This window comes from Copidosoma floridanum, unplaced genomic scaffold, assembly GCF_036245765.1.
Source record: "Copidosoma floridanum isolate Cflo_tuat_1 unplaced genomic scaffold, Cflo_Japanese_pri ptg000026l, whole genome shotgun sequence".
In the NCBI taxonomy this organism is placed as follows: Eukaryota; Metazoa; Arthropoda; class Insecta; order Hymenoptera; family Encyrtidae; genus Copidosoma; species Copidosoma floridanum.
The window spans coordinates 11,843,534-11,865,405 of NW_028321903.1; the positions used below are offsets into that span (position 1 = coordinate 11,843,534).

General features: G+C 35.7%; 1 protein-coding gene across 3 annotated transcripts in view; it reads right to left on the bottom strand.

Annotated features, from left to right (window-relative positions):
- Positions 1–21,872, bottom strand: part of Ecr (ecdysone receptor) — a 389,856-nt gene that overhangs the window by 298,608 nt on the left and 69,376 nt on the right. The window lies entirely within an intron of this gene.

The following is a 21,872-nucleotide window of genomic DNA, read 5'->3' on the forward strand; positions in this document are numbered from 1 at the left end:
TATGCATGCAGTATTTGGTTTTTTTTTTTTTTTAATGAGCAATCGATAAAATCAGTCTAATAATACTATACAATCAGCGCTACATTGAGGGCTAGGTACACTATTGAACAAAAAAAAAATCATAATAATTTTTAAAAAAGTTTTTTTTTCATTTTGTTATACAATAAGCAGTACTCGCTTACTGTAATTAACAAATCCATTTGAATATTGATTTTAACTCCAAAACATGCATTACTTATAGCGATAATTGCAAAAGAAATGATTTTAAAGTTTTAAGTGCAATGTTGTTGTTAAAAAAAAGAAATTATGTTTCCGCCGTTCGCAAGGATGCTATAGGTAGTTTGACTATCTTATCAATCCTGGATCATATTTCGATTTAGTTTTTTATCCATGAGAAAATCATAGCATTAGCAATTGATTTCTGTTATAAATATATTTTTCTTTCGTATCTAATGGTGATGTTTACAAAAATCAAAAAGAAAAAATAATTTTAACCTTGAAATATTTAAAACTTACTTTCATTAGAGTATTTGAGAAAGTACATAAATTAAAAATGAGGTATTTTGTAAAGTATTGTATAAAATCTCATTTTCTACAGAGTTAACTTACAAAAAGTGAGTAAAAAATTAATGTGCGTTACAATAGTTCTTATTTTATCCGAAGATTTTTGGTATTCTAAGCATAAATATGTAAAGAAAAGAAAAAATAGAGTAAAAAATTGTTAACAAAAACATAAGCGACGCATCTGTTGATCGATATAAAATACCACGCATTTTTACGTCTGGATCAGATAAGCTTCAAGAAAAAAAATGAACAGAAAAAGGATTTGGGAAACTTATATATTAAACACGTAAAAAGACAAATTTTTTACGCGCAAAGGTTGACGATAACACATCTTTAAAATCGTTTTAATTATTTACTCTAGCAACAGTTATGAATGGAATTTTTGAAACAGACGTACATAATTAGCTTTCATTTAGAAATTTTTACTTTTAATCAGTAAAAATTAATCTCTTTTAAGAAAAATTATTATTACTACTACGACTATTATGATGATTATTATTATTATTATTACGATTATTATTATTATTATTATTATTGTTATTATTATTATTATTATTGCAAAGCTTCTTATAGGGCATTTAAGGGCTGGGAGTGAGCTGGCAAAAAGTGACAGATTTGAAATGATCAACGTGCTTCTTACCACTCCTCTCAGTACCGCAATAGCGCCACTTTTTGCACCAAGGGTGTAAGATGCTACTTTGCACCTATAGGCACACTTCACGCCCACTAATTACTTTGCACCATAGGGCCGGAACGTGGGAATGAACTTTTGGCTCAACAAGGGCAAAATGTCGTTTGCGTCCGTGAGTGCAAAATAATTACAGGGCATACAGTGTGCCTTAAGGGCGCAAAGCATCCTGCCCAACAGAAAACATTTTGTTTTAGGAATGTTTATCGTTACTACTTTAATTCAAAGTTAATTATATAAATGTAAGGAAAAATTTAGTTCACTATTGCTGACTACATCTTTATTACATGTCTTGTTTAATTATTTAAAAATTACGGCGGAGTCGCAGCGTCGACACACGCATGCAAGTGCCTGGCTGTAGTAAATCCCTAAGATTTATGTGTACGTGTTTGTGTGTGTGTGCTCGGCACGATCTGGTAATACCTCTTAGGTCAAAAGTCGTGCGCGCATGCTCGGTGAGCAGCGCTGACGTGACTCAGGCATGGGAGGTGTAGCTTGTTGGTCGGTGGCGGGTATGTCGCTCATGACAGCGTCTCCACTCTTGAGGGAATGTAACGGTCTGAAACGTCTGGACCAAATCAGTGGAGGCGTCAGTACGATTTGCCGGTGAAACTGTTATGCCAATAGGAGTGAAGGGATAACTAAACAAATAAAAGAGGGCACTGGTACTTAATTAGCCAATTAGCAATCGTTGATCGACGGTGGGCGATCGATTAAGGATTGTTGGTAGGGACTGTTCCAAGGTCTCGAGCGAGGAGAAGTAGCTGGTTACAGGAGTCAGATTTTTCGCTGTTTTCGTTAGCTTCAGCTGAATTAAACGAGAGTTTTGTAGCAGCATTGAAGCTTGTTGTGTGGCTCGCGAGACGGTTATCTCCCGTGGTCTAGTTGACCGAGAAGATAGCTTCAGGGTTTTGGCTGGCTGGGTGTGATCAGGAGGCTGAAAGGCTGAGAGGAGAGCTGACTAATGTGATACGACTATTAAGTAATTAGTTTATCCGATGCACTCTAGCATTTAGTATTTTTTTTATTTTAATTTTGCATTAATTATTTACATATTTCTTAGTATATTTTTTCTTCCTTATAAGTTACTTACCAGCGCTAAATTAATATGCAGCTTGAACCTTATGACTTTGGTAAGTGGACCTGCATGCACACTATTTCCACCTCTAGTAAAGTAATCTATAAGGCTTTAGCTATTAAGGGTCCTGAGTCCTTAGCAATGATGAATTATATTAATTAATTAATTAATATTTCGTTCGTTCGTTCGTTCGTTCATTATTTCTTTTATTCATTCATTCATTCATTCGTTCGTTCGTTCGTTCGTTCGTTCGTTCGTTCGTTCGTTCGTTCGTTCGTTCGTTCGTTCGTTCGTTCGTTCGTTCGTTCGTTCGTTCATTCATTCATTCATTCATTCATTCATTCATTCATTCATTCATTCTCTTGGTTTCCACGCGCTCGGGGCCAGAGCACAGGAAGAGAGAGAAAGAGAGAGGAAGAAAGTACACATAAAAACGTACAGTATGTTACGTGCTGTAAAGCAAAAGTATATGTATACAGGTCATATTCCACTATACACACACACATATACGTCTTTATATATTGTATGGTTAACTGCGTAGAGCATTTCCTACTACCCCCACAGACCCCCACGCAATTTTCTCGGCCCCCACCACCCCCACATTACTTAAAGACAACCTGACGGAGACCCTACCTATGCATGTCGTATATGTATGTATACATGTATAACTATACATGTTATTTAAATACGTATCTATTTTATTTTACTCTTAATCCACTTTATTATCAAACTTCAATAAGATGGAAATATTCTTGCAGCTAAATCGAATTAAATTAATAACATTCAATTTTACTACGTACAAATTTGACATAAATAAGCTAAGTAAATATAATCAGTCTTATAATCAATAGACGACGATTTTTATCCAAACTTCCCAATGTTTCCACAGCCTTCCACACCATTTTTAGAGAACCTGATGGAGACCCCACTGATCTTTACGAACCTCGTCTTTTGACCACAAAATTTGGTAGTTATATCGCTTTACATATATATCACAAATATTTTTTACAGTAGAAATACCATGAAAAAAATTTTTTTGAACCAACTTCTTTTTAAAAAGTTTTTCAAATCGATTTAAGCAAGTAACGGCAGAATTACCCGTGTGTATACATGCATGTGAATACATTCTGTTTACGTATGTATGTATTTCATTTTACTTTAAATTCACATCTACATATACACTACTAAGGCTTCGCCCCTGCACGATTCGCGGCCCAACCCCTCTGTAAGAGATCGAACCGCGCGAGTAATTTTTCCTTTTAAAAATATTGTATTATTACTGATTCTAAGTATATATTTTTTATTCTATTGTTGCGTGGATCGCTAACTATTGATTATATGTAACAACCAGATCTACTGTAATGTACTGCGTTAACACAAGTAAGACCGCGTGGGCTAGCTGACGTTCTATGTAATGGTCATAAACAAGAAAAAAGAAACTTAAATGTAAATAGCACGGTTGACGAGCGGAAGCGTTGGAGCGACCATGAAGTACATTGTGCTTGTGCGCATGTGTGTGCGAGAAAGGGAGGGAGCGAAAGGCGAACGGCGACGGGGAGAGTGGAGAGTTAGCGGCGGCGAGTCAGTTATCCCACAGCGTTGAGCGAGTAAGGTGTGTATAACCATAATAATTTGTTTCTTAATAAAACAATCAAAAATTCTGTAAATCAACTTTGTCTGGTTTTTGTATGCCTCATGTTCTTCCTTTCACACTCCCATGTCTACACCCTCAATTCTCTCTCTCAAGATAAGAGCTGTGTGATTTAATATAATTACTTCATTTCAAGTCTTAAAATATAAATCATGTGATTTTATACATAAAAAAGTTACGCATAATGCATATAAATATTATTTAAAAAAAAAAAAAATTTGCAACAGAAGTTAAATTACTCAAGTTTTGTTAAAATTTATGATATTTTTGTAACAACTCAACAGGAAAATCTAAATTATACTTGTAGTATTTATTTGTTTATTTATTTATTTGAAAAACCAACAGGCAAGAGCTACTTACAAAATGTAACACAGTTTAGTAGTAACACAAGGTTCCAAGTATTGGGAATAATTTAGGTAATTTGAATTAAACACATTTTTTCTAGTAGTAATGACAGCAGGAGTTATAACTTATTACAACGTAATAATGTCAGGATTATAGAAAAATGAAAAGAAGTTATGAACAGAAATTAGTATAATTTTCTACTAATAAAAATTGTATATACAAAAAACAAAAATTTGTAAAAACAAGTATTAAGTACGATAGCATGTAACTATGCATGCATGCGGCCTCACTGGCCTGGGCCCAAAAAGTAGGGGAATAGAAAAGAGAAGTAATAGGAAAGAGAGAGCCAAGCAACATAGTAAGAGGATATTAGTTAGAGACGCGAGAGCGGAAGGACCGTACGGCGAGACTAGAATACACGAGCAACTTCCCCCAAGTATAAAAAGTTCTAATAAAGTATACGTTAACCCTAAGTCGCACTATTATTTATCCCCACACCGAGAAACCTAAGTAACACCTAGTATCAGAAGTGGGATACAACGTAAAAAAACAATATATCTCTTATCGCAAAGTGAAAAAAAGTGTCTCAAGTGCCAAACTGAATTCAGTGGTCCAACCGTAACAACAGAAAGAATCTAGAGAAAGTGGAGGAAGAGAGGAAGAAGTAATCGAAAAAATTTTACAATACTGCTACCTGACCAGTACAGCAATAAGAGAAGAAATTTTTTCTCAATCAAGCAGACTAATTTACCAGAATACTAGAGACAACTACCAATCACTAAACTCAAGGAAACACGGACAAAAAGCGAAGGCAGATCAGCTCACAGGAGGATCAAAGGCCAACTCATGGATACACACAAGATCATCATTATATTTACCATCGTAACAGGGATCTGGTAAGTGAATTTTTATTGTTTCTTATATACTATATTCATAACTCCCGAGGGAAAAACGCACTCAGAGAAACAGTTCCAATTCATCGATATTATTACTAAATCGGAAAATTTAAGGACTTTAGTAGTAAGACATAACTGCATGCTTAAACATGTACCTGATAAATAAGCGACAAATACCCCATACATAATTTTTTAATTAATTATTCAATAAAAGGAGTACTTTACCGAAAGCAAAAATAAGAAAAAGACTATTGACTAACACAAATTAAGAGTGCACAAAACTAAAGGTCAACACTATGAGTAATAAAGAAACAAACGATACACTACGAAAAGGAGTACAGGAATTCAAGATCTGTACGATTGTACACAAAATAGTACCGAATAAAACAAATGACGAAGTGATACAAATCAACCTAGAAGATAACCCAGAAGCATAGGTATAATGGCAGAAAGCCAGCAAAAAACAAAAACTTCTTATGATAAAAATGCTAAGAAAATTAACGCCAAACATAAGACATAGACAGTTAACCCCAATGGCAAGACATAAACGATCACGAAGCAGATGCGCTTCTCCATAAAGAAACACATAGACCTTCTTATTTAAAAATTTAATCCCCCACGCCGAGCACGAAAATACTAGTTAGAAGCAGTACAAATTATGCAGTACTGTTTGGCAGAAAAACTACCTGAGAAACCGCATGTCACATTCAAACCCGAGCTGTCATCAAGGATTACCACGCATTCAAAATGAAGGGTGTATTGCATAGAATCTATTAAAATTTTTATACTAGTATGAGATAAAAAATTTAGTTTTTTAGTAATAAGGAAGAACACTTTGGAATTTGCTAATTTCTTAATGTGTTTAGGATAAACAATGCTTATTACTAATACATTTTGTAACTTGACAGCCCAGTAAGGAGGTAAACATGCTAGTGATGCATAAATTCCAAAAAGTTTTTGGCTTTCTGCATGACTACCTAGAGGATCTCTACATTTAAACTCGTCTTGGTATAAAAAAATCGGTAAAACAATTTTTTCTTGATAAGCATATTTGCTGAAGTTATTTTATCTATAGACTTGCCATAAAATATCACAAGAGCACTCTTAAAACCTAATTTATGCTCAATATGCGTCGTTCTTATATCAGCTAGTACAACTTCAAAATCATTACTTTTATCTGTATCCTATAATAACAAAAACATGAAAGCGATACTGTGTACTTCATAAAACCACAGCCAACAGTTAATATTAAGTACGACATTTTTATAGTGCAGCCGTTTTATACATATATATATATTTTTTTTTAATTTGTTAATTTTCTGAAGTCTATGAAGTTTAAATAAAGCAAAATTTAATACCTGTAAAAAAAAACAAAATACATCGAAACAAACAACTGGTCTGGACTCCAATTAACACTACACTTAGATTTACTCGTGAGTTTATTTATTCAAGTGGGGCAGTAAAATCAACAGTTAAACTTCCTGGCTTTCTGCAATACTTAAATATATCCATATCCAATTCATCATAATTCATATCCAAAAGGGTTTCTGCGAGTCAGAAAAGTTTCTGTTATCAATTAAAATGAATTATTCTCATAAAATTCAAGTTTTTCTAATCTAGATGATGAAACCAAAATTTGTTCACAATTTGTATCCATCACTGATATGATAACCGGCTTCAGAATCTCTAGAGACTCGTCAAGCTGATTTTAAATGAAAAATAAGAAAATATGCTGATAAGGAATACACATTCTAAGGAAGAATCCAAGCTTTTAAAAATAAAAATCTAAATTATAACAAAATCAGTACTATAGAATGGTGCAAAATTTACTTGAAAGTCCTTAAGATTTTTCAACTAATATTTAAAAGAAGGTAGAGATTAAATCATTATTTGGATTGAAACTGGTGTAAATAACATGCTTGTACGTTAAAAAAAATGAAATAAATTTTATTAGACGATTACGAACGGAAAAAATGTTATAGTTCTAAATCTCTAATTACTGAAAGAGAAGTTACGCTAAATTGATCATGCCTGTTTTGGTTCTTTTCCATTTGTTAAGGTTACTTCTAAATGAATTCAATAAGCCGTTAAGGACAGAGTTTTGATTCCTTAGGATTGTATATTAAAAAACCTTTATTATCTCACGGACAATTATACGTTGCTTTATTAGGATGTAAGAATCTAAAAAGAACTTTTAATCAAATTGAATCCGATGGTAAATCAAAAATTAAGAATATTTTTTAGCAAGAAATTTCTCAGTAATTCAAAAATATGTAACTTCAAAGATCGTCACATTTAAACAGACATATGTTGATTCATAAAAACCATGAAAACCAAGATAAGAAAAATGTGGAAAGGGTTTTAAAAGAACAGATGGATTAAAATGACATAAAATGTCACAACATTAAACAAACAGAATGAATTGTTGTTTTAAAAGCTTAATTGTGTTTGTCTATTTAATAATACCTCCTCCTAAATTCTGTCTTTTACTTAATAAAGTCCTCAAGTAATCAAGAATTTTATATTTGGGTAAAGTAGACATGGACCAGAAAGAGATTTGAAATGTAAAACTTCAATCAAGTTAAGTAAATAATGGTCCTTTAGAGACATATAGTGAGTAAAGGGGAGAGAATAGACAGAGAAGTACCTATGATCAGTGACTTAGAAAACACTAAAAACGAGATATGACTGGGGTACTAAGTGACATATATTTTTTAACATTTTAGATAGTAAAATATTCTATAAATAAGTATTTTTTGGGGGGGAGGTGGAGGGGGAGCGAGGGGGAGATAAGGAGGAGCGGGGGGCTGAGACTCACTGTTGTCAATACATCTATATAATATAGGAAGAGACATATATATACTAGTGGGGCTAATGCCCCCCTGCGCGCTCCACACGGCAACTCCCACTAACAGATTCAGTAGACAAAATAACGACGTTACTCGTGTATTTATCCATGCAGGCTGGAAATTAGTTCACAACAGCAGAATACGTGACTCACAAAAGAGTTGATAAGACATATGATTAACTTAACATAATTAAATTAACATAAATATTAATTTTCCAATAATATTTTTAAATAATATTAGAGAGGCTCTTCCATTACACGAATTAAAATTAAAAATAAATGCTATAGTAGTGTTAATAATAACTTTAAGTATATCAGACGGTCTCTGTAGAGGCACAAGATTAAAAATAACAAAATTTTTTAAGTATAATATAGAAGCAGAAATAATTATGGAAGAAAAAAAAAGCAAAATTTATATTCCTAGAATAACATTGAATACTGGCACCTTATTATCATTACCTTTTGTCTGCTATAGAAAACAGTTTCCCTTTGTATTAGCATGTTCTACATTTATTAAAAAATCAGAAAAACAGAGTTTTGATTCTTTAGGATTGTATATTAAAAAACCTTTATTATCTCACGGACAGTTATACGTTGCTTTATTAGGATGTAAGAATCTAAAAAGAACTTTTACTCAAATTGAATCCGATGGTAAATCAAAAATTAAGAATATTTTTTAGCAAGAAATTTCTCAGTAATTCAAAAATATGTAACTTTAAAGATCGTCACATTAAAACAGAAGTATGTTAATTTATAAAAACCATGAAAAACAAATATGTGAAAAATGTGGAAAGGGTTTTAAAAGAACAGATGGGTCAAAATGACACATAAAATGTCACAACATTAAACTAACAGAATGAATTGTTGTTTTAAAAGCTTAATTGTGTTTGTCTATTTAATAATACATCCTCCTGAATTCTGTCTTTTACTTAATAAAGTCCTCAAGTAATCAAGAATTTTATATTTGGGTAAAGTAGACATGGACCAGAAAGAGATTTGAAATGTAAAAGTTCAATCAAGTTAAATAAATAATGGTCTTTTAGAGACATATAGTGAGTAAAGGGGAGAGAATAGACAGAGGGAGACCTATAATCAGTGACTTAAAAAACCGTAAAAACGAGGTATGACTTAGGTACTAAATTGAGTATATTTTTTAACATTTATGATGGTAAAACATTAGATAAATAAGTATTTTATTGGGTGGAAGGTGGAGGGGGAGTGAATGGGAGCTGAGGGGGAGCGAGGGAGAGCTTACTCAAATATAATTTGATTAAAAATGACGTTAAAACAAGCAAATAAGTACGTAAATCGAGGGGGAGCTGTGGAGGAGCTGAGGGGGAGCGGGGGGGGGGGGCTGAGACTCACTTTCGTCAATACAACTTTATAGTATAAAAAGATAAATGTGTGTGTGTGCGTGTGTGTGTGTATTCAGAGAAAAACGCATAAAAGAAGGTTGATGGACAAATCTCATCGTACTTTATGCAAATTTCTAGAGTCTATAGATATATCTAGCACCATCGGTAGTCTGGCGTCACAGCTATCAGCCTTATGTTAACAAGGCATGTAAACTCTATTTCCTGTTAAAAAAATATTGCCCCAGAAGAAATTGATACACTTATTCTTGATAAAATTTTTTACGTACATAGTTCATTAAATAACTTCCCATCATTTACAAGAGCTTTTGAGACTCGATCAGATAGAAAGAGCTGAAACTCTGATGTTAATGGTAATGACTATCTTACGGCCATACATTGTAATTACACGCTTAACATTAGTCACTGGGTACTTTTTTTTAACCTCCAGATCTGACAACTTCTTCGTTGGCAGCTAGGTATTGCCTACAATACGGTTAAGTAATGTAAAATAAATTTTTTAGGATAATGATTATACATTAGTTAAAACGTTACCATAAGGTAGGAAGCATAATACTTACAACAAAAAGAGCGGTTATTAAAGTCTTGGATGCTTGCAGGGAGACCGTCTGTCCTTACGTTTGCTGGACAACCGAATGATCTCTGGAGCTGAACTAAGCTGCTTATATACCCGCTCGAGTCTTGTCCCCACTTCTTTATTCTTTTTACTTACTTTTCTCACTATTTTACCTCCCATATTGTCTACCCTTTCCTCAGTGACTTTTCCTACCTTTTCCCATTCCTTATTGACTTCCCCCACTTTTTCCCTCTTCATGGGTATCTGAAGCATAGCTCCATCTTTGTTATCTGGAAGTAGATGACGCTTGTCAAGTGATAAAATGAAAGGAGCTAGAGGATGTAGCTTTTCTTTTTTCTCCTCTTCTTCTCCTTCCACTTTTCCCACCTCTATTTTTTCTCCCATCACGTTTCTCTCCATTTCTTTTCCGACCTTGTCTTCTAGAGAGATATAGCCCCATGAAAGCGTATCTGTGTTGTCTGGAAGTAACTGACGTTTGTCATCTTGCCGGCTAAGAGCTATTTTCCGCTGTTACTCTGTACAGACAATGTGTAACCTAGAGCGGATATTGTTTTGCTGTCATATAACTGTAGACTTATTAAAGAGACGGTTCCAGTGGTCTTTAAAACCGGTTTGGGTCTTCATAACAGCTCATTTAACACCCTTTGCTTTCTTAATTAGCTTCTCATTTTGCACACGCATGCAATACATCTTACTTCGTAATCCAATGACTTCCATCATGACGTTGCCACAACATTCATCCGTCATCAGCCCAATGACTTTCTTGTTTACCAAGGGTAGATTGAACTGATTATTCAGGGGATAATCTGATGCATCGAATCTCTCGATGTCTTGTCTTTCATAATATTGTAGACATTTTGTCCACAAAACTCATATATCAAGCTGTCAGTGTCAGTATACAGCAACTTACATTTGTCAAATCGTTGACTCATATATGAAGAGTGGAAGTCGTATACGAGAGTCTTTGATACATCGAGTACACTCAAACCAATATAAATTGGTTTTCTCACACTAATCTCCGTGCGTGTAAGTTGAATAACCAGAAGATTTTCTGCAAAGATTGAGCGACTGTGGAAGTTTGGTCGAGCAATGAGTGTTTCCGCACTATAGCGCCCTTTCCACTTGTTCACTAGCTCGACTTTTACTCGTTTACGCTAATTCTTCATGGTCTTACCATACACGGCGTTAATCATAAATTTAAAAAAAAGCTTTTTAAACTTATTTTTACTCTACTTTTTTTCACCGTATTGAGATCTACGTACGGTTTGAGCCATAAACTTTTACGAAAACGTAGAACTCTATGAACTTTTTTAAGTACTAGTCCATGTGTTATAGATTGCTTTAATGGTTTGTAATGTATGACGTAGCGCTTTTTATCATACAAAGTCGTCATGAGCTTTTGCCACTTGGAGTGAGGCGGAGCCATATGTTGTGGGCTGAGAGGTAAATCCTTATGATCATCATAGATAGCTGTTGGATACCCTAAATCTACTTTTAGTAAGGTTCCATAACAGTCATCTGGTACATTGAGAAAGTTTGACTCCGTGATATGACCAACTCATTGAAAATCTCCTTTGGGTAATGCCTGCGTCATTGCCCACCCATACAAGGTGTTTGCATCAAAGTACATGAGGTATTTGTCCTCTTTCTTAGGATTATAATCTTTCCCCATGTATTTATTGTTAGCTTTGGCGTAGCGGTTACAGCATTGACTTACACCTCCTCTGATGCCTTTCTATACGAATAGGAGCATGGTGGTAGGAGCATTTCGATAAATGGAAAACTAATATCACTGCCCTTTATATGCTTCGTGAATGAAATGTATTCCTCCTTATTTTCATCGATAAGGTTGACTCGTCTCTCAAAGTCTTCATGACGATGGAGTGTGAGTCGCAACCTGTAAGGTTAAGAAAGATCACTAGTATAAATCTTGAATTCTGGTAGTTGATGTTGCAACTTTCATGTGCAGCACCTCTAAATTTTCCAGTCAGATGACAATGATCTCGTACTTTCTTTTAATTTTTTTTTAATGAGTCACTTCAAATATGATAAGCTTTAGTCTGTCTGAACTCATGTTCTTCTGCATGAGTCAAGTTCATTGGCTTTGGATTCGCATATAACTGTTGCGAATAGTCTGTACTAGCTTTCAGTTCTCAAATAAACCACTCTGCTGGAGTTTCCGCATCCTCTTTTCTTCAGTAACTCTTGTGAACTCATTGGCTGTCATCGAAGCTGCATTTCATGTAATACCCTATACTATAGGCTTGATGCTTCTGAAATTTACGTATATCATTATCTACGGGCTTAAGTAAGCACACAAAGTTTGCATAAATGGCATAAGGTATTTTTTCTGCTGAATTGAAATTTTTTAACTTAAGAATGTTGTTTCCTTCACTTGGTAACTTTATTCGACACTTGTTTATGTTATTGCAATCCAGTTCATGCATTTTGAGCTTATCTTCAGTGTAGAAAAAATGTAAACAAATATCACAAATCCAGCATTTTATTTTTTTCTTCGATATTTGATCTGCTACTAATATTGACAGATTCTTTATCGATACATAGTGATTTTGTACTTCTGAAACATTCTGATTATCTTCTTATTAATAATTTTCGTCAATGTAAAAATTTTGCAGAAAACGTAGGTTTATGACTATTTTTTTTTCATGGAGTTAATGTAACATGGTGATACTGTAAGCTTATCACCATATTTCCGCAACATATACACATTAATAAAGAAAGGATTTTGTTTCTCAAATTTTCCAATTTGTTTGAGAGAAACTGGAAACTCTATTTCGTTGAAGTTAAGTTCATTTTCATATGCTCGATAATGACTTACTTGCTAAGCATTGTTGTTATCCATGGGATTTAGTGCGGTCAGAACTGCCCACATAAAGCACTTATTATCGTTGTTTCGTACATTCACACATGCTTTTCTAATTATTACATCTTCTGGTAATTCAACATATGAACTTGCCTTCATTAGATTAAATTTTATAATAAAAACTGTCAAACTAATTATCTGTTATAGTCTCCAGCCAAAGTCTCTCTCTTGAAACTCTTCCATCTGATGCATGATAGGCTGTTTCATGTTTAAATCAAACCAATTGTCATCGTCTATGTTAGTTGACCTTAAGACTTCAACATTCTTAGTACTAAAATGCTTTTGATCAATGCCTTCTACATCATTCTTTTGTATTATGTACTCTGCAGCAAGTTCAAAATTAATTTTCAAAGCATTATACTGCTCTAAGGCACTTATAACTTTGCTAACAATGAGAGCTGTGGTAACGTTCAGGAAAGAAGCAATGTTAATGTGTCCGCTATTGATTATTACACCAGTAGCTACACGATTTTTGAATGCTGATGGTAATTATTTCCACTCAACACTGTTCTGCGCACTAGGATAATCTGTAATATTTTATTCACTATCACTGCACTGCTGTTGTTATTCTCCTCCGGTCTTCCTTAGTTAACTGCTCAACTTGTCTTGAACGCATAACAAAATAGCCCAGATGGATTGGCAGGATTACATTTCTCCTCTAGATAATGATGTTAAGACATGCTTTTCCAACGCTTCAAGCGATTGATTGGTCAACTCCAGCCATCCTCGTAAATCTTCATCATCTACTTCAGTAATCTGCCTTAAGACTGATACTATAAAACGAAAAATGATAATGTCTATAAAGCGAAATAATATATCATGAAGATCATAAGAGAGGCAAAACATGATGGAAAAAAATCGAAATATACATATCTTACAATGATAAGTAAATAGGTCAGGGATTTTGTATATTATCCTAAAAGAAAAAAATTTTTTTTAATATAGTGTAATTAAGTCACAGTTTAAAAGTACATACATAAATATACCTTCTACATAAACTCCCGGCTGGGGTTTTCACTAGTTTCTCCATACCGGGCGCTTCCCCGGGTGGTGGATAGGGGCATCCTCTTAAAATATGAGGTGACGATGGGCAGCTGGGGTGGCTCTCCGTGGTGGTGGTCGGGGGCGTGGATCAAGAGGCGTGTGTGGCGTTGGCGTGTGTATCTGCGGCGGTGTGAACGGGGGACTAGTGCCCCATGTCTCCATCGGTGTGGATGCATGGGCCAGCTCTGCTTGTGCTTCTTGTTCTTCGCTTTTTGCTGCTTCCGTTGGCACTCCATTGCTTGATGCGGACCAACAAAAACTAGCACCCGTCGTGTATAGAAGTAAGCGGCGGGTAAAACAATCTTCTCAGATACATGCATCACACTCTCACTAAACAAACACAGGGACACGTACGGATTGTTCTGGGTTGCGTGTGGCGGGTCCTTTTCCGGGCTTGCGTTGGAGGCCCGGCGACGGGTGAAGCCGGATGATGAGGTCCGGGTAAGTCTGGGTAACCACATCTGATATGGCTGTTCGCCTCATAAAGAAAAAAGACGTGGTGGGCCGACTAATTTAGGCTTACTACCACTGAGGAGGCTATATGGCGGCACCTTAGTGCCTTGCGCCAGCCCGTTTTGTTGGGTTGTCTGCGCTGTCTCGGGACTGTACACCTGCCGCTCGTCTCGCTGGGATGACAGTTGTGTACCAACATATACATCCATTACACACGAACACTATTCTTACACTTGTTACTCAACGCCAGGGCAGTCTCCACGGGTGGGACTAAGGGAAAGTGGCGACTCCCGGCTGGCCCGAGCAAGTAGCGGTTCTCTCTGGTAACAGAGAGGGCTGCTGCCCTGGTTTTAACCCTTTCAAAATACTTATTTCTAGAAAAAAAGGGTGGTGCTAACCTTCGCGGGTCGGTACGACGCTCAAAAAGATGCCAAAATGAAAAACGTCGATGCAAAACTAGTTTCCCAGGCGGTAACCTCTCTGAGGGAATCCGCCGGCAGTTCCGATCCGGTGAAAGCCCGGGTGACTGTCGCAGGCCCCACGGATTCTGAGGGGGGGGCCACAAAGACGTGTCTCATGGCCAACAGGGACTGCTAAATGTTCCATGGCCTTTTCTTACAGACAAAGGACGAAGAGGAAGCCTGTCGAGTATAGGCACTAACGACACCGAGGACAGCAACGTGTCGGTATTTAGCAACCAGACCCGGGAGGAGATTGCCTCTCTAGAAGAAGATGGTGCTAAGCTCAGAGTTAAACGACAGCAATTGGCTGATAAATTCCAATCAACAACGAAAGATATTACAGAGACGCTACAATTAATCAACGATAAGTACGGCAACACAGCGAACGCTGTTAAGAATGGGCTAAAAGCCGCGCTTAAACACGTTTAAGAGGCAGAGGTGCTAAGAAAAGGCTTTCTTTATGAAGAAGATGTGTATGCAAACGCTTAGAAGTCGTCATTTGAAACCCTGCAGTGGAGGGAACAAAGGCGAGATAATTTTCGACGGCATATACAGAAAAAAACCCTGAATACTGCCCTAAAAGAAATAGAACGAAGTAAAAGAAACAGGAGCCCATTGGACAGCCCTGAGAAACGCCAGCAGACTATGTCTTCAAAGAAAAAGAAAATCGGTGGTGGCAAACAAGAAGAAATTTTCCTGAATGACAAAACAAGCCAGAAAAAAAAAGTGGACGCCACAACAACAGTAGTAGTTAAGATGGCTGAAGGACAGACCTGCAACGGTGCTGAAGACGATGAAGGCGAACTTTGACCCCGATAAGACTAACGTGGCAGTCGAAAGTGTTGTCACTACAAGAAAAGGAGACATACTTATCAAGGCCAAAGGTGTAGAGAATGCTACTGCATTCTCACAGCAAATTGAAAAGTCGGTAGCCGGACAGGGTACTGTCAAAATTATCAACAGAAAAGTGACATTAGAAGTCCGAGACCTGGACGCCATTGTAGAGGAAGATGAGGTCAAAGAGGCTTTCGCTAGGACTTTTGGACATCAGAGCCAGGAGCCAGAAGTAGCTCTCTTAAAGCCAAATGACAGGGGACAGAGGCTGGCGTTGATAAAGGTGGACGAAGCAACTGCCAGACAAGTAGAAAAGGAAGGCAGGTTACGAGTTGGTTTTGTAAGCTGCCGAATTCGAAGAAGAAATGAAGTAACAAGATGTTACAAATGCCTGGGATATGGACATGTCTCAGGCAACTGTAAAAACGAAAACAGATCCAAGCTTTGGTTCCGGTGTGGAAGCTAAAACTACCGGAAGAAAGAGTGTCCAGGACCAGCACGGTGCTTCCTTTGCCCAACAACGGACAACAAGCACGAAGCAGGCAGCGGGAGCTGCCCTTCATTCAGAAGAGCACTAAAAGAGGCCAGGGATAAGGCCCAAGCAGGATCAAAATGAGGCAAAAAGGCCTTGAGTTGAAAGACAGGCTTATGTGGACCCACGCTGCGCTGGGTACTTTTTACCTATCAGCAACGAAAAGCATTAAGCTTATAGTGGTGCTGGCTAAGTAGGCGGCCTACTATGAAGCGCTAGACAAGGTGCTGGTCCTCAAGGACCCCGAGACCTTTTTAGGACTCGAGAGCATCAGCACCTCTAGCAAATGGTGGCGAGTTAGCTCGTTAATGCTGTGAGATGCGATGGTCCTCCTAGTGGCTTCACCCTGAAGTAATGCTAACGCGGTTCCGGGGTGGATCAAAAGTCACGCGGCATGGGGGGGGGGGTTTTAGTGGGTATGGATGGTCTAATAAAAAAAATCCACCGAGTCCTACACTTATGCTGTCCCTGCGGTGTGCTTCAATGCATTTACCCTCCCTCCACAAAAAAAAAAAAAAACAAAAAAAAAAAAAAAAACATAAACGATACCTTTCCAATCAAATATTTACCTCCTTGATGATACCCTAGATTTAAGTACTAAAGAACGTTATATGAATAATTGGTTGGATAAAAATTATTATGAAATTGCGTGGAGTTCGGGCATAATCTTAAATGAAAGTCATACTTGTGTGCTACACGAGGCATTAAAAGATGCAAGTTCGATGTGTGTAAGAGGTTCAGAAAAAAAAAAGTTGATGGAAAAAATCATGCTTGATGAAAGGTTAATTATAAATTATGTTGTAAAAAATGTGTTTACAAAATGTCTAATTGTTATTTTTTCAAAAGCATTATAAATATTGATGACCATGGTTGCACCTCTATCAAAAGAATTCCAAAAGATGGTTCTGTAATGTGTTCAAATCATCCTCTGAGTTGGGATGGTGCATGCACTGTTTAAAAATGTATATGCAATAAAATAGTGGATGATTCAACGTGAGAAGCAGAAGAATGGAGAAGAAGACAAAGGGTTTGATGAAGTTAATATTCATAATTTCCTTCAAAGTATGTACATAAATTTAAACAAACAAAAAAAAATTATTTAAAGAGAGAGAGAGAAATTTGGAAAGGAAAATTTAATGGTTGTACCTCACAAGTGGGAGCGTAGATCGGGGCTTCCACTTTCTCTTTCTTTTTGTTTCTATACAACTTTTGTTTTTTCAAAGTATTCAAGATAATTAAGTGAAAATATAATATGAACTCTTTGAGTTTTATGCTGATTATAAATTTAAAAGAAATTTTTTTAAAAATATAAATAATAAGATGGTTCATTTAAATTACATTAGTTTATTTAAATTATCGTATTATGACAAATTTTTTGTTTTGTTATTAAAATCATTGTAACATTGAAAAATATATATATATTTTTTTTATTATTACTGGATTCATTGGTCTTGTAAATCATGTGTGATACATTTAATTTATATTTACTCCCTTTTTCTGCTTATTTTATTAAATTTTTTGATAACTTCTCTTTCTTCGCCTCTGTAAGTAGAAATCTGCTTTTTGGTGACGGGATAATACATTGACATGTCAGTCGATGTCGCTCCCTTCGTGCAGCCCATTTTTGTACAACGCTGCTTTCCTTGTCTCTGGGACGGATTGGATTAATCCATGTGTCCCACTAAGTTTTGTAAATGCGATGTTTGATTGGGGTAGTTTCCTAATCTAAAAAATAAAAAAAATCACAAGTTAGTAAAAAAATTAAGTCGACAAAATAATCAATCACCATTCAATATATAAAGTTACAGCAATATGATGAAAATGTTTTAAAATTTAAAACAATTTAAATTTACCGGATACTGTAGTACGGGCGGTCAGTTTTAGATAACTTATATTGTGTAATACTTGTTCCATCAGCTCTGAACCTAAAACTGCGGATGTTGATGGTAAAGGTGGTGGAAGTGTACGTAGTAGAGGTAGTAGTTCATTTGAAGCTGTACGATCTGTAAAATTATGAATTCAGCGTCACACATTAAAACTTTAATAATCACATAAAAAATTATCATTTAGTAAAAAGAAGGTCTTGAATTCAGTTTCAAGAAAATTTTTTTTTAATATACACCGCACATATAATGTAAGACTTTCTTAAATTATTAGCTGGTGATAGAGCTCTCATCTTTTTGTTGTTTTCGCTTCTATATGTAAATAAAAAAATTTACATACAATAAAAAATTTAAAATTTTTAAAGTTATTTAAAGATGTTTGCTCACTTCTAACATCGTATTTTGGAGATCTGCCTTGATTCTACTCCGACAGAGATGTCTCGAGCCAGGGTAGGGTTTGCTCCTCTTGCTCAATGGATGTCATCGTCTTCGACAACTTAAAAGAACAATGATTAGCAATGGTCCATCAGCGGTATTTATAGCCCATTGTAGGTAGATCCTCAAATCATTTACATTGAATTCCCTCCAGTGAATCCCATCGAGTGAATCTCATTCACTACTACTCCACTACACCATGTGTTAAAGTATAAAAAATAGTTTAGTCTATAGACACAATCAATGTATTGAGTATCATATCTATATACTACTTTCTGAGAATCTGATCTGGTGAATCCCACCAACTACTCAATACGTTCTAGAAAAATTTTTTCTTTAATACATAAGAAATTCAATGTGTCATATAATTTATAATCCAAACAATGTTCATAAATTTAAATGCTTTATTTGATCTGACAGCGTATAACATTTGGAAATATTATAAACATACTTTATAGTAATAAATAGTTGTCAATCAAATTAAAGATTAATAGTTGTATCTCAGTGGTCAGCAAAGAAAGAAAAAAAAATAATCAAAAAATCTTGTATTTTGATTTTTAAAACAGAAACACTTGCCTGATGCAGCTTATCCGCTGTCAATATATAAAATATATATACATATAAATCACTTTTTGAGAGTTTTTTCTCGTGACACTAAATTTTATGTGTTATATAATTTATAATTCAAACAATTTTTATAAATTGAAATGCTCATTAAACCTGATTGTATATAACATTTAGTAACATAATTAACTTATTTCAGAGTAACAAATAGTAAATAAAAAAAATTAATGTTCAACAGTTTTGTCTCTCAGCTTAGCAAATAATGAAAAATAAGAAAAAAATTCTTGTATTTTGACTTTTGAAACAAAAGTCAATGGATTGTCGAAGCTAGAAATAACCAGTATTCTAACGTCTAGGCAAAAGATTAGTTGAAGAACATACAAAATAGAAAAATGCTGTCGTATAGACTTTTCAAAATAAGTCGATGAACACTTATAAACAAAGATCTTTAATTCTTGGTTACTGACATTTCAAAAATCATTAGACATTAAATTTCACTTTTTCAAAATAATAAGCAGCTGCAATATGAAATTGTTTAACACATGCTTTTCTTATAATTTTTATCTCGATTCGCAATACCTATCAGAGAGGATGGGTCTATATGTTGTTCTTAATATCGTCTGTGTAATACTTAAAAGATAAAAGTCAATGGACTTTTTATGATATCAGAAATTCAGTGTCACTTACTGTCATCTGATATTTTCTTAAGCATAGCTAATCACAAACACTTGCAGCTGTACTTGATCATGTGAGGTATAAGTGTGTCCACTTACTCAAACAGCTTCTCTATGGTGTGGCATTCACTGCACACACTCACACACACACGCGCATGCACGCACGCACACACACACACCCCTTTAAGTATTAAAGCTAGTAATGTGCTGAAGCAACTTGTACTTTCCACATGCAAAAGAACTTTTAGGAATAACATGCTATAAAATAATTTTTATCCCAATTCATAATACTATTTGGAGAAAGTGGATAAATGTGATTTTAAATACCTTCTGTGTGATACTTGAAAAATACAAGTCAGTAGACTCTTTCATAACATCAGAAATTTATTGTCACCTGCCGTCATCTGATACTTCCCGAAGTATAGCTGGTAATGAACACTTGTATCTGTGGATAATAGCGTGAGGTATGAGAGTGTGCGCATGTTCAAACATATTCTCTGCAGTGTATCATTTACTAGATGTTAATATAGATTTTTTTTTTTTTTTATATTATAGTGCTCTACGTCCGGCTCCTTTTTAATAAGGGCACTACTATGGGCACTTAGCACTTGGGAAAGGGACAAGGAAAGGGATGGGAGGCCTCCCATCACTGGGAGGGGGGTAGGGGGAATTAGGCAAATTTGCTGCGAGAAGGTCGCCTAAACCCTCCTCGAGGAGCATTGCGTGGTGAAAAAGCACATGTGAAAGACACAGAGGTACTTTGCCCGTAAAAGTCGCACTGGCCGAGAATTGAACCACGGTCTCCCGCGTGCCAATCCACGACCTAGCCGACCGAGCCACCGCGCGCTCAGATGTTAATATAGATATCTTACAGCAGTGGAGTTACTATTAATGCATAGTAGAAGCGCGTACGTAACACCAGTATAATGCTATAAGGGTGCTGCCTAGACGTTTTAATAGGGAGGCTACTAGGCCATGAATCGTTAAAAATTTGAGTCTCATAGAAATTGTTCTATTAGCTTATTGCTTAATTTTACATGATCGCATTATCTAGTACAGTTTATCGAGTGGGGATGGTAAAAACTTATGTAGAATGTGGTGGGGGTATAATCCTTGAGATAGTAATGGGTTGGATCACTGTAAAAGAAACTACAGTCAGACGTTAAGCTCATTTATTCGCTAGCAACCTTAGGGTAAAGATCGATATGTCGCATAAGCCGATCAGTAGTAACTTTAGTAGCAGCTCCCGTAGATCAAGGCTCAAAGCTGGCACTGGTTCAACTCCTGAGCGAGGACTGGCCCTAAACTGTGCTAGGAGATTAACACAAGTTTGTTCCAGCTCCTGGTCGGACTCTGGCACTGGGTCAGAACCTGTCCTGTTTACCTACTTTGAATTAAAAAAAATTTATCCTACTAACAGAAGCCGAGATACAGGAGTTTTCTCAACTGGATCGGCTATCCTTATCAACCTACGCACTTGAGACTTAGACAGTTACATCCATACACTTTTCTCTACACGGTAGTTTTGCATGGCGATAATTTTTCATGGCAATTAGAGTAAGCTTTCGTAAACTAAACGTTTTTACAGCTGAACGTATAACAGTTAACCAACACGGTCAATTAGCACTGATGCTCAAGCGGCGCAACGCGCATTCGAAGTAGCCCTCACACCGTATTTCTTGACTTACTGAACCACTTGCAAGAAAATTAGTTGCAAAAGTAATTGTTAACCGAGAAAAGCACTTACGATGATAAATTTTTTTTTAATTTGTTGGGTTTTCCTCAGCTTTCCAGTGGTGTCACCCAATAACCTACAACTTGGTGTATTTTATCTCTCACTCGTACTTCATCCTTCCAAAAAATTATTTTTTCCAATGTATTGTCGGAAAAGTTTTACAATGAGTAATAACGAAAACTTCTGCAGCGTGCAACTGTAAAAAATTGCACTTAAATTTAGTTATAATATGCTATTTGATTATTTAATTGAAACGAGAGTGACACTACAGGAAAATCCAACAAATTAAAAAAAAAAAAATGTATTATTGTAAGTGCTCCTCTGACACCTGGGCTACTAAGAGAGAAGCACAT